The sequence below is a fragment of the Myodes glareolus genome, chromosome 6, assembly GCF_982192425.1.
Source record: "Myodes glareolus chromosome 6, mMyoGla1.1, whole genome shotgun sequence".
NCBI classification, from domain to species: domain Eukaryota; kingdom Metazoa; phylum Chordata; class Mammalia; order Rodentia; family Cricetidae; genus Myodes; species Myodes glareolus.
The window spans coordinates 6,092,137-6,105,284 of NC_142031.1; positions in this window are offsets into that span (position 1 = coordinate 6,092,137).

The following is a 13,148-nucleotide window of genomic DNA, read 5'->3' on the forward strand; positions in this document are numbered from 1 at the left end:
TATTGAGAGTCTGAGTCTCCAACCCTGGAGCAGACTCCCCAGGGGCCCATAGTCCAGGAAAATGGCAGTCAGCACTGACTTCCCACAAGGAGGCTTTCAGGCCTTGGGTGGTCAGATTCCAGAACATTAGAGGGCTTCTGGTGGGGACACATTCCCCATCCATACAAGGACACCTTAGCCATGTTCCTCTTCTTCCACACCCTCTTGTGGGTACATTTCCTCCCTGGAGTGGAACCCTCTCCTCCCCGTCAGAGGCTCCATTACACTGCAGCTGGCTGGCTGGCAGTCCGTGTTGTTAATAACTCTGATAAACCTCTCACCTAAATGGACAGTTCACTTCCGTGTCCCCCTTGAGAAGTGCTCCTTGGCTCATGGCTTCCCTCTTCAGGATGCTTCAAAGCCAGTCACATCATATCTGCCCAGGAAGAAAACCTTCCTCTACCTTTTTAGGCTCCGTGACTAAGGCTTACAAACGGGACACAGAATAGACACATGAACAAAAGAATAGGGATATAGATTTTATTTGGTATTAATATGAGAGGGTTAAGGAAGAAAAAAGCAAAAATCTCGTGATGGGGAGGGAAGACACACCAGAAAGAAAGGCAGACAGGAAATCACAGGAGGCAGGGAGAACCATCTGGGCAAAGGAGAGGACTCACAGCAATTAGGTGTTTGTAGACACCAGCTCTAATGTGCCGTGCTCCCCATAACCTGAGGAGAGCAAGGGCTTGTGGGAAAGGTAGCAGGAGGAGGTGCTTGAGGGGAGCAAGGGCTTGTGGGAAAGACAGCAGGAAGAGGTGCCTGAGGGGAGCAAGGGCTTGTGGGAAAGGCACCAGGAGGAGGTGCCCGAGGAGAGAAAGGGCTTGTGGGAAAGGCACCAGGAGGAGGTGCCTGAGGAAAGGGCTAGCAATGTCTGAGGACAGCATGGGCAGGCCTGGGGGCTCTGGCATCAGAGACTTCCAAAGGTGCAAGGATCCATGCTCTCAAGGCATCTGACGCCACAGGAAGCGATTGGGGAAGCTGGGCGTTCTGATCCACAAACAGAATCCTCCAAAGAGCAGAGAGTAGGCAGTGACTGTTGCCTAGGAAGCCAAGAGCCCCCCCCCCCCCCACAACTGACTCACCCACCCAGGCAAGGTCTTATTATGTAACCCAGACCGGCCTTGAACTCACTGTGCCCCTGCCCCAGCCTCCCGAGAGCTGGAGTACAGCATGTGCCACCTCTCTGGCTCCTAGGGATTTGTCTTGAGACAGTGTCCGTGTGTTGGCTAGTTTGATGTGACCATGACACAGGCTAAAGTCTTCGGTTGCTTTTGGTCGTGGTGCTTTTTTACAGCCTCAAGCTTGTGGCAATCCTCCTGCCTCAGCCTCCTACACGCTGGGATTTCAGTATGCTCCACCAGACCGGGAGAAGAACTGAGGTTTTAAAGGACAGAGTCCTCAAAAAGGAAAGAGCCTTCCCAATTGTGGGTAGATGTGGGACAAATGCCAGCAAAGCTCAGTCCCCAGGAGAAAAACCACGGCGAGGCTGAGATACAAAGTTCAGGACTGCCCGGAGCCATGGAGGCAGAGCAAGGGGAATTCCTGTCCTCTGTGGTTGGGCTCTTTGCCCTGGGATACCCGTGGGTAATCTTGGTAGCCTGTCATGTGCCCTGGGGAGTGAGACAGAGGACTGAACCGCAGAGCATGATGGGTGAAGGCTAGGACGGGACTCTGTGGGGCACAGGGTCCTTCCTCAGGCTCCTGCACCCCACACTCCTGACCTGAGGGACAATGCCATTAACTGTCGCTCTGACAAATGCAAATGGCAGGGCCAGGGGTTCAGGCCTCCAAGGAGAGGGATGTGGCATGCTGGTAGGAGTGGCTGATGCCCAAGCTCACCAGTGAGATGCTCAGGACAGGCACAAACCGGGCACATGTCTGACAGGGCCAGCTAGAAGATTACCTGTGGAGACTGCAGGCAGCAGCCTGGGCACTGTACTGTGAGGTGTTGTACTGTGAGGCGTTGGTGGCCCTGGCCTGTCCCTGTAACCAGACCCCCCAGAGAGGCCTGGGCTTTCTTTTTCTCTTTGAAACCTTATCTTTGAGGGCTAGTGCCATAGTTCAGCAGGCAGAGAGCTTACCTAGCTCGGGGTTAAGTTCCCAGCACCACGTAAACCAGGGGTGGTGCCGCACACATGTAATCCCAGCATTCAGGATTGCATGGTCATCCTCAACTAAGCAGGGAGTCTGAAGTCAGCCTGGCTGTTTGAGACTGTTTCAAATCAAACCACTCACCTTGTATTTTAAACTAATTATAGATCCGCAGGGAGTCCAGTGTCTGCTCCCCCCCCCCCCCCCCGGCCCTCCTGCCAACCCCAGTCACAAGTTCTCTCACTCTAGAGCAGTACCAGGACCCAGGACGGTCTAGATGCAGGGCGCAGAGCCCTGGCTGGGTTGCAGTCTTGCTTCAGATTCATGCATCCTCCTAGAGCATCCTCCTAGAAACGGCTTTATTCAGCATCTTTCTAATGAGCCTAAATGAGCCTTGAGGTTCGGCCCATTGTAGCTGTGCCTCTTGATGGTCCAGCGAGGATGAGATGGCTATTGCACAGAAGACTGGGGCATCAAAGCTGCCTCAGGAGTAGACTACAGATCTTGTAGCCAGATTGGGGGGCTTGATAGGGTTGGGACTATAGATAAAGAAGCCAAAAAATGACAGGCTGGACTTCATCTGGTCAGCAGGGCCAATGGGTGGTTCCCAAGGTCATGGGAGCCAATGGTTGCAGACCCAAGGCTGTGCTAGAAGTTTTGACATTGGGAATTGATGACAAATTGTTCGGAAATGTAAACAAGGCGGGGTGGCCAGGCAGGAGTGATGGGCAGAGGAAAGTGTGTGGGGGCAGAACTAGCTGGGCTGGAACTGGTAAGGTGGGGGGGATAGGAGAAAGGGAGGGGTGGGGAGGAGGAAGAGTAAATAGGAGGTGAAGGAGGAAGATACAAATCATAAGAGGAAAATGGCTCATAAGAGGAAAACAGCCTGGGCCCCTCACTGCAGATGGTCCTGTTGGATTCTGAAGAAGGAGGAGGAGAGAAGAAAGGAAGGAAAGGAAGGAAGGAAGAAAGGTGGGGGAGGAGTGGAGCACCCACAGCAGTGCTCTTGGTTAAAGGCACTTGCCAACACGTCTGATGACTTGGGTTTGATTCCCTGAACCTGCACAAAGGTGGAGAGAACCAGCTCCCAGAAGTTGTCCTCTGGCATCCACATATGCACCATGACACACATGTACCACCATGGCATGTGCGCGTGCACGCGCAAACACACACACACACACACACACACTCACATGCACAAGATCACATGACAAATAAATATAAATGTAAAAAGAATTTTAAAGACTCTAGTGTGAGCTGGGAGTGATGGTGCACGTCTTTAATCTCAGTACTTGGAGGCAGAGGCAGGCGGATCTCTGAGTTCAAGATCCCTGGACAGCCAGGGCTACACAGAGAAACCCTGTCTTGTACAGAAGAAGGAAAAGAAAGGGAGGGAGGGAGTCAGGCCGACTCTAGTGAGGGAGACAAACAACAGAAAGAAATGTAACCGTCTCTATGATCCAGGTTGCCTGGGGGCTCAGGGAAGACCCTCTTAAAGCAGAGGAGAAGACCCAGGCAGTGTAAGCAAAGGTTCTGAAGCAGGGAGAAGGGCCAAACGTTCAGACAGCCAGGATCGCAGGGGGAGACACTGGGAGAAGCTGGAAGCCAGATGGTGTGTGTCAGGTTTGGTGTCATTCTTGGGGATGTCACCTGAAAGCATTGTGTAGGTGGGAGATTGTGGGTAGGAGGGAGAAGTAATGGCTGAGAAACACAGCAGGCCACAGGGTGGGGGGCACAGGCCACGGGGAACGGGTCTGGTTGAGTTGGGGGTGGAAGTCTTTAGTCCCTTGTGTGATACCATTATCACTGTGCAAAGATCTGGGATAACCAACTTTTCTCCTATTTACTTATTCATTGTGTGCAGAAGTGAGAGACAATGGCCATCAGCACTTTCCTTCCTCCGTGTGTGTTCTGGGGATCGAATTCCAGCCGACAGGGTTGACAGTGGGCACCTGAACCTGCTGAGACATCTCGCTGGCCTAGAGAGCCAACTTCTAAAGGAAAAGAATTATTTTGGTTCATGAATCTAGAAGTTTCAGCCCGTGATCAGAGCCACACATCACAGTGGGGAAGCCACGCATCATGGTGGGGAGGCCATGCATCATGATGGTCAGGGTCACACATCACGGTGGGGAGCATGTGGAAGAGTTGTCCCACGAAGGAGATTTGGAGAGGTGGCTCAGTGGTTAAGAGCAACTGTTGCTCTCATGGAGGACCCGAGTTCAGTTCCTAGCACCCACATGGTGGCTCATAGTCATTGAGAACTCTAGTTTCAGGGGATCAGATGCCCTCTTAGGACCTCCAAGGACATCAGGCACACACGTGATACACAGGTGGCATATGTGTAGACAAAATACGCACATAAAATAACACATTTTTAAAAACCTTTAAAAAAGAAAAGAAAAAGGGTTCCACAATCCCCTTCAGGGGCATGCTCCAGTGACTTAAAGCCTCAGTTGACTATAGTGTCACACTGTGGGGACCAAGCCTTTGCCACATAGATTTTTCCCCCCAAGACAGGGTTTCCCTGGCCATCCTGGAACCCACCCTTGTAGACTAGGCTGGCCTTGAGCTCAGAGATCTACCTGGCTCTGTCCCCTGAGTGCTGGGATGAAATAAAGGCTTGTGCCACCACCACTCATCTCCGTATAGATGCCTAGGGACATTTAAGATCCAAGCTGCAGCTGGGCCGTGGTGACGCACGCTTTTAATCCCAGCACTCAGGAGGCAGAGGCAGGAGGATCTCTGTGAGTTCAAGACAAGCCTGGTCTACAGAGCTAGCTCCAGGACATCTAGGGCTGTTACACTATTTGAGACTCTGTCTCAAAAAATAAAAAAATAAAAAAAGATCCAAGCTGCAGCCCCTCCTGTGTGTGGGAAAGCTGTCACTTCCACACCCTCCAGTGGACCACGGGAGCAGTCACATCAAGGGACCAGTGTGGATGGACAGGAATGGTCCACTGGGCATCCATCAGAGACAGATCACAGGGTCTCCAGCCTTTGGAGATTTCTCGAAAGTAAATAGGCACTTCCCGTTCCTCTTCCCAGAGTAAAAACATCTGTTTTAACCTAAAGGACTTCCAGGTACTCCTGGTGGGCAGAACCTTCGATAATGAAGGTGACAAGCCTGAGAGCTGAACAATTGACAGACACACAACTCGTTCGCCCTTCTGAAAAGCCCCCATCTGTGCCAAAAAGAAGCAAAACAAAACAAGGATGTGTGTAATTAATGGCACCTGGTGCTACTCGCCTTTGATCCTTGTCTTCGCCCATCCCTCTCTTCTAAGGAATGCCACAGGGCCCTTGTTAACCTTTGTCTGTTCTTCAGGGACTCACAGGACTTCTGTGTGCAGACCTGAGCTGGACACTGGCGGAGCAAGGCCCTAGACAGATGCGCCCCCACCCACCATGGACAGGGGTGACCAGGAATCTCTCAGTGTGAGGTCCAGAAAGCAGGACAGCTGGGTAAATTAGCAGGTGGTTGGGGAAGGAAGTGGAAGCTTCCAGAATGGAAGGCAGAGCTCAGTGATGAGCAGAGGGGGTCGAGTGGGGGCAGGGCATGTTGGTGAGCTGACACAGTTTCCTGGAAAAAGTTTTGTCTGTCTGTTAATATGTATGTATAAATAATGGGACCACAGTATGCCTGTCTGTCTCTGTGTGCATGAGTGCTTGTTTTAAAATCTATAAAACTTGTAACTCCAGATTACCACAGCTCTGGAAAACTCCAACACGTGGATAGCCACCATTTTTGGCTGAGGTCAAAATAAAAACCTCAGCACCATCTTTGGTAAGAGCACTCACACGTGCTGGTCCTACCAAGGAGATATTCTGCCTCCAATATACTTTGATTTACTAAAATATTGCTTCTAATCTTCTTGCCTCTACTAGCATTGGTGAAATAAACTGTATATCTAAATTTAACTTACATCTAATTTAGATATACCTGACAGAAAATGGTACCCTAATTCTCAAGGGCCCTTACTGATCTGAGAGTATGGCATTTAACAAAAGAGCTTCTTGTGACAGAGACATGCCAGCTCCTGCAGCATCCTATAGCTCCTCCAAGAAGATGCCTGGTTGCAGAAGATCCTCTGCCTGGAGGTTTGCCTTTGGATATGGCAAAGTCACCCACACAGCAAAAATATGCCTTCTACCTCATCAGTTTCCTAGACACTACATTGGGGAATCGTTCATCTGTCTCATCCTGCCAAAACAGGTAGGTGGAACTCTACCCCCACAGGAAAATCTTCAGGCCTCCTGGACTCAGCTGCTAAGCCAAGTACTGCTTCTAAGACTGGTACTCACCAAAGACTACAAAGAGACTTGGGATTGTCTACATAGCTAAAAAAGCTGTCTTATTTCTGCTCATTTACTTATCCCTCTCAGATCTGTCTGATGAGATTTGATGACTTAAGGTACTTGTAGCTCATTACTTCATTTGTTAAGTTTCCTGCTAAAAATACAGACAGGTGTGCCTCTTTCACAGGCTTCATAGTCCAGGACTAACAGGTTTCAGGTATAACTTCAGAGGTCCAGAGTTTTCAATTCCTTTATCTGGTCTGGTAAAAAAAAAAAAATCTCCAGATCCTATTTTAACCCCACCCACTTTCAAGCATATTTTACAGGTCACTCCTGCTGTCTGGACCAAGACCAACTTACAGAGGGCCTTTTAGATAACACCAACACCTACACTGGCTCCTGGAACTTCACCATTGGTACCACCGCTCCTGGCTCAAATGGACACCCACCTGACAACTGAAATCTGGTTTTAAAAGGGCAGATCTGCCCTGTGTCTCACTTACTCACCTGTGCCTCTCCTGTACAACCATGGCACCTCTCTATCCCATTCTTTCTGGCAGCTAATGACCCTTCCCATGGCTAGCCCCATTCATAGGGCCGATAATAACAATATATTTTTTCTGCTAGCCACCTGCCTTCTCATCTCCCTCAAGAAACAGATGCCTGAGGTCTCCAGGATGGCAGTTAACCAGATGCTTCTCCAGCCATACTTCCTGCTGAGCGTGAGTCCACCAACTCACAACTCTCTCCTCCCCCACACCATTCCATACCTACAGGAAGTAGCCCGACTCGAGCTGGCACCCCTGTACCCAAAGAGTCTGGAATATTTGGGTTAAGGCTTCACCTTAGCCCCTGGCATTCATATATCCAAAGAATCTGGAACGGTTGGGTGGAAAGTTCTATCCTAAGCCCCCTCCCCAGAAGTTGCCTCAGTCCAGACTCCACCTCTGAGAAAGCCTGCCAATTGATGACCCCTCCCCAGAGATGCTCAAGACCACTCCCACTGGCTATTTAAACAGCAACCCAGAGAACAAACACATGGTTTTCTGATCTTCCTTCCCCATCTCCTCTCTGAGGGCCTGGAAGGCCACCTGAGCACTGGTATCCATTAAACCTGGGCTTTTTCTGATTCGGTTTGATTTGGTCTGATTTGGATTATTGCATTGGTGGAGAGATTTACTGGGGCGCAGGAACTTTTCAGGTAGCATCTTCTGGGAAACACCTTTGAAATAAATCTGCCCCAATATTTATGCCATTGTAACCTATTGTCACAGCACTCAAGGGTCAGATTCCAAGAAGGAGCAGGTCTGGGGATGTAGGCTTTCTTAGTAGACTCATATATTGGGGGACAAGTCACACCTTCAAGAAGAGCTAATTCCTTTCTGGATGGAGCCATGGAAATGGCTGTGGAGGAGAGATGGAGGGCACCCCCTTTTGCAGGGTGGGGAGAAAGTGGGGGACACTGAACCAGCCAGAGGACATGGTACATTCAAGGTGCCGAGTGGTGGTGGGGGAGTCCATCTGAGGGCAGTCTGAGGGCCCAAGCTTGAAGATGCTGGGGGAGGAGGTGGGGGGAGTGGGCCGCCATGTGCTTGAGCTTTGGGGAAGTCAGGTCTTAGTGTATTTTATGTGGTTCAAACAGCACATCCAAGAGAGGCTGTGCAGGAAAGATTTCTCGTCTGCCATTCAGGAGGCTGGGAAGGTCGAGGCTGAGGGCCCAGCATTGTTTCATCCCATAGCAAAATACAGAAATTCAAGAGAGCTCACATTTGAGAAAGGAAAGCCCTCAGAGGTGCCCTCTTATCAGGAAGTCGCCAGAGGCAAGGGACTCATCCCTCATGATGGTATTGATCTGCTGAGGAGGGCAGTCAGGAAGCCACCAGAGGCAAGGACCCATCTATCTTAGGGTTTCTATTGTTGTGAAGAGAAACCATGGCCACAGAAGTCTTATAAAGAGAAACATTTAATTGGGGTGGCCCACTTACAGTTTCAGAGGCTCAGTACATCATTGTCACACAGGGAGCATAGCAGTGTGCAGGCAGATGGTGCTGGAGAGGGAGCTACTACATGTTGATATGCAGGCAACAGGAAGTAGCCTCACATACTGGGTGGTATCTTGAGCATAAGAGACCTCAAAGCCCACCTCCACAGTGACACACTTCCTCCAACAAAGCCATACTTACGCCAACAAGGCCACACCTCTTAATAGTGCCATTCTCTTTAGGGGTCATTTGCTTTCATACCACCACACCGTCCCTCCATGATGGCTTTGGTCTGCTCAGGAGGGCAGAGGCTTGGCCCCAATCCTCTCTTATAGGTCTCGCTTCTCTGTGCCATGTTCCTGGGAGCACACCTCTAACACATGACCTTTACAGCTCACATTTATACCCTGCACCTTCCAGAAAGCTTTAAGAAGACAGCATGGGCTGAGGAACTAGAGGGAGAGCACAGTGGGCAAAGATTTGCTGGGTAAGCAAAAAGACCAGACTTACATCCCAGCATGCACATAAAAAGCCAGGCATGGTGGCACTGGGGAGTGCAGACAGACAGACCCTGAGGGTCTCTGGCTAGCCAGCCCAGTCTGATTAATGAGCCCTGGATTCCAGTAAGACACTTTCTCAAAACACAGCCAGATGGCTTCTGAGAAATGATACTCAGGCCCCAATGTGTACATATGAACACACACACACACAGAGGACTGCCTGGCAGTAGAGAAGATGGTACCCACAGAAGGGAAACCTGTCTGTGGCTGAGGGCGTAGCCTGGGGACACTAAAAGACGGTGGGCTATTCTAGGAAGGGCAGACTGGTATGTTCAGGACCCAAAGGGTAAGCATCTGAGAAAACCTCTCAGAGGAAGGAAGAACAAGATACCAGGGAGCCAAGTCCAAAAGCCAGAGCATCCTTGAAGTAAGGAGGAACCCGAGCTACCAGGCACCCTGGGAGACAGGCAGAGAGGCAGGAGACAGTGTGCTTCAGATAATGGTGAGGTCCAAAGTCTGCAGAGGCTACAACAAGCCCAGAGAACGACAGCTCCAACACCACGTCCTCATTTCCCATAAATGGATAAGCCTCGGAATTCAGGAAGACATCTTGTCTTCAGAATGGTCATAATGACTTGCATTGTTTGCTCTTCCTTCTCAACTTCAGGATAAACTTAACAATGTCTCGAGAATCCTTTAATGCTTCTGACTGGTATTGCATTGACTCCACCTATCTCTTCACGAGATATCAAACGCCCCTATCCGTGAAGATACGCAGCCACCTTCAGTCCCTGCACACAGACTTTTTCTATTCTCTTCCAGACAGTCTTGCTGCGTAGCCCAGACTGGCCTCGAATCTGCGATCTCTCCGTTTCTACCTCCCAAGTGCATAGGATTACAGGCAGATGCTCCTGTGGCCACATTCAACATGTGGATTTTTTTTGTTTGTTGGTTGGCTGGTTTTTCAAGACAGGGCTTCTCTGTGTAGCCTTGGCTGTCCTGGAACTCAGTAGACCAGGCTAGCCTGGAACTCAGGGGTCCGCCTGCCTCTGCTTCCTGAAGGCATGTGTCACCACCACCCAGCTCAATACGCGTATTTTAAAGCACTTTATGAATCATACAGGCAGAGAGTGTAGCTGAGAATGAGAGCACTGGCCAGGCATGTGCGAGGTCCTGGGTCCTGAGGACGGGTGGTGTGCAGGGTGATAGCCAGAGGGCAGATGCTTCTCTTTTGAGGATAAAATAAAATAAAATAAAAGATTGTAGTAATGGTCACTCAACGAGTATTATACAAGAACCATAGAATTGTGCAATTTTCAGGCTACAAGATGGCTCACGAGTAAAAGTTCTTGCTGCCAAACCTGATGATCTGAATTTGATTACCAGGACCACATATGTGGTAAAACTAAGAGAATTGACTCCTTCAAGCTGTCTTCTGACCAACATCACACACACGCATGCATGCACGCACACATATACACACACATACACACACACACACACACTCACAGAGTATAATTTTAAAATTTTTTAAAGAGTAGTTATGGAGCTAGAGAGATGGCTCAGTGGTCAAGAGCACTGGCTGCTCTTGCAGAAGGCTGAGTTCAGTTCCCATCACCCACACGGTATTTCACAATCATCTTTCTGACCTCCATGGGCTCCAGGCATGCACATAGGTACACATACACGTACATGCAGGCAAAATACTCACACACATAAAATAAAATTAATAAAACTAAAAACAGAATAATGAATAAATGAATAAATTGTGTGGGATATGAATTATATTTCAATAAATAAAATAAAGAAATGAAGACAAAAGCTTCCACTTTCAAAAACAGTTTTCGACAGCCCCATATGACCCTGGCTGCTGTATGGAACTGTCAGCCCATGACAAAGCCAGAAGTTGCTGTGTTGGAGGAAGTGTGAGCCACTTGTTGGTTCCTGGCCACCTGGCTATCTTAGACCCAAAATAATCACACAGAAACTGTATTATTTAAATCACCACTTGGCCCATTAGCTCTAGCTTCTTATTGGTTAACTCTTACATCTTAATTTAACCCATCTCCATTAATCTGTGCATCACCACGAGGTCGTGACCTACCAGCAAAGTTTCAGCATGTCTGTCTCCAGTGGCTCCGTGGTGTCTCTCTGACTCTGCCCTTCTTTCTCCCAGCCTTCAGCCTAGCTTTCTCTGCCTACCTAAGTTCCTCTTTGCTATAGGTCCAAAGCAGTTTTTTTATTCATTAATGGTAATCACAGCATACAGAGGGGACTCCCACATCATTGCTGCATGGGTCAGTCTCTGGCCATGGGAAAGTTGAGAACTGCCCATCAGCCAGGGAGGACCCTAGCCATGAACTCCTGCCACACCTGAGGCCCTCACAATGCACAAGTGGGGGTATAAAAAGGGGAGCCCAGCATCCCTGGGGCAGTCTTACAGGGGGTAAGAAGATCTGTCCATAAGAGCAGAAGTTGACCCTCTTCAGCTGAAGGTAAGAAAATAGGACACGGACCCTCATGCCGTCATTGCCACGAAAATTTCAAACACCATATAAACACAGGAGACGCAGGGGAGGTATGCTCTGTGGGGATGCCATCTGAGCCTTCACAAGAAACACAGTGTCACATGCCAGAGCCAGGGTCCTGGCAGCCCCCAAACTAGACGGGCCTGGCCACCCATCTTCACTAGGCCAATTAAAGAACCAGCAGCGGAAGAGTCCTTCAGTGTGACCATAGGGCTTAGGTCTCAACCCAAGACAAATGATTGAGCTGCTATTTCACACATCAAAGAGGACCTACGAGCCAGGTTCTCCCTGCATCCCTCAGACCCTACCTATTACAGGGTTCTCCTGGCTGGCACACCCTGCCCCCTATCCTTATTTCTCCAGCCCAGGGGTTGGGCTGCCCTTCCCCGAGTTGCCCTTCCCTATATAATCCAGACATTTTGGCTTCCTGATCTTTTGTCTACTCTTATTGGGGCCTTCTGGCTGCTGCACCTGGTCTCCTGGCTCCTCTCTCCTTTCCCCTCCCCCCTCCTCACATGACTCAGGGTCACATCCACCCTGGACTCTCCCAGAGGTCCCTGCCTCTGGCTGTGCTCTCCCGCATATCCATACTAAGCTTTCTCTTCCGCTGTACCCAGGAACGGTCATATTCTTTTTTACCTCTCTCTTTTTTTTTCCATCTGTGGGCAGAGGAACAAAGAGATCCAATGACCACCCTCTACCAAGTCTGTCTTTGATGGGATGTGAGGTTTAGGTTTCAACGAGGTGCTCATAACTAAGTGGTCACGGTGTGGTCCCGTCCATCTGACCCAAGGTCAGTCTCTCTTACCAGGTGTCCAGGTAAATCTCTTTCCGGGTCCAAAGCCCCTTTTCTGACTGGCACCAGCATTTCCTTCTCCCAGCACACCTGGGGAAATTCCAGTTTGTTTCAAGAGTTTGGCAGCTGAAGGGAGAGGCGAATGTCTCTTTGGAATATCTTCCTTCTGTCAAAGGTTACAACAGGTAGCTCTGATTGTCCCACAAGCTAGCCAGTTTGTTTTTAACTGCAAGAGTCATTTGGACTGGCTATCAATTTTATGGCCTGTCCCTGGGCGTCACAACAGGAAAGCCGTGGAGGGGAAGCTTGGTGGTAATCTAGAGTCCAGCACTTCCATCCAGCCCGTGGCTAAGAGCTGATGGGGAGTCAGCAAATTATTACATGATTTTGGTAATAAAGCCTGATATAACTACAATAAAAGTTAATGATTAGGCACTTTTCCTTCAGACAAATCACGGAGTCTAGACTGAGATTTTATAAGAACAAGGCTTTGTGTTCTTTTCTGAGACAGGGTCTCACAGTGTAGCCCTGGCTGGCCTGGGATTCACTATATAGACCAGGCTGGCCTTGAACTCACAGAATAAGGTTTGAAAGTCACTTCAGTTCTACCAACCAGAAACCTTTAGGGTCGTCGTCTCCGCCCTACCTGGGTCACGCAAACAGCTCCTGTGTAGGAAAATCCTATCCACATCTCAGAGCAGGCCTATGCTGTGAACCGTATGTGGAAACACTGGAAATAGCTTTGGTTTTGTTTGTAGCGGTTCCGTGGAGCCCAGACTCACGTACGAGGGGCATCTGCTCTCCCAGTGAGCCTTACCCAGGCTGGCAAGCTCTCACTGCCAGGCTAACTTAAAGCGTCCATCTCTCCGCTAGTGAGCATCCTAACTTGTCTCCCTCCTTCCTTGCCCAG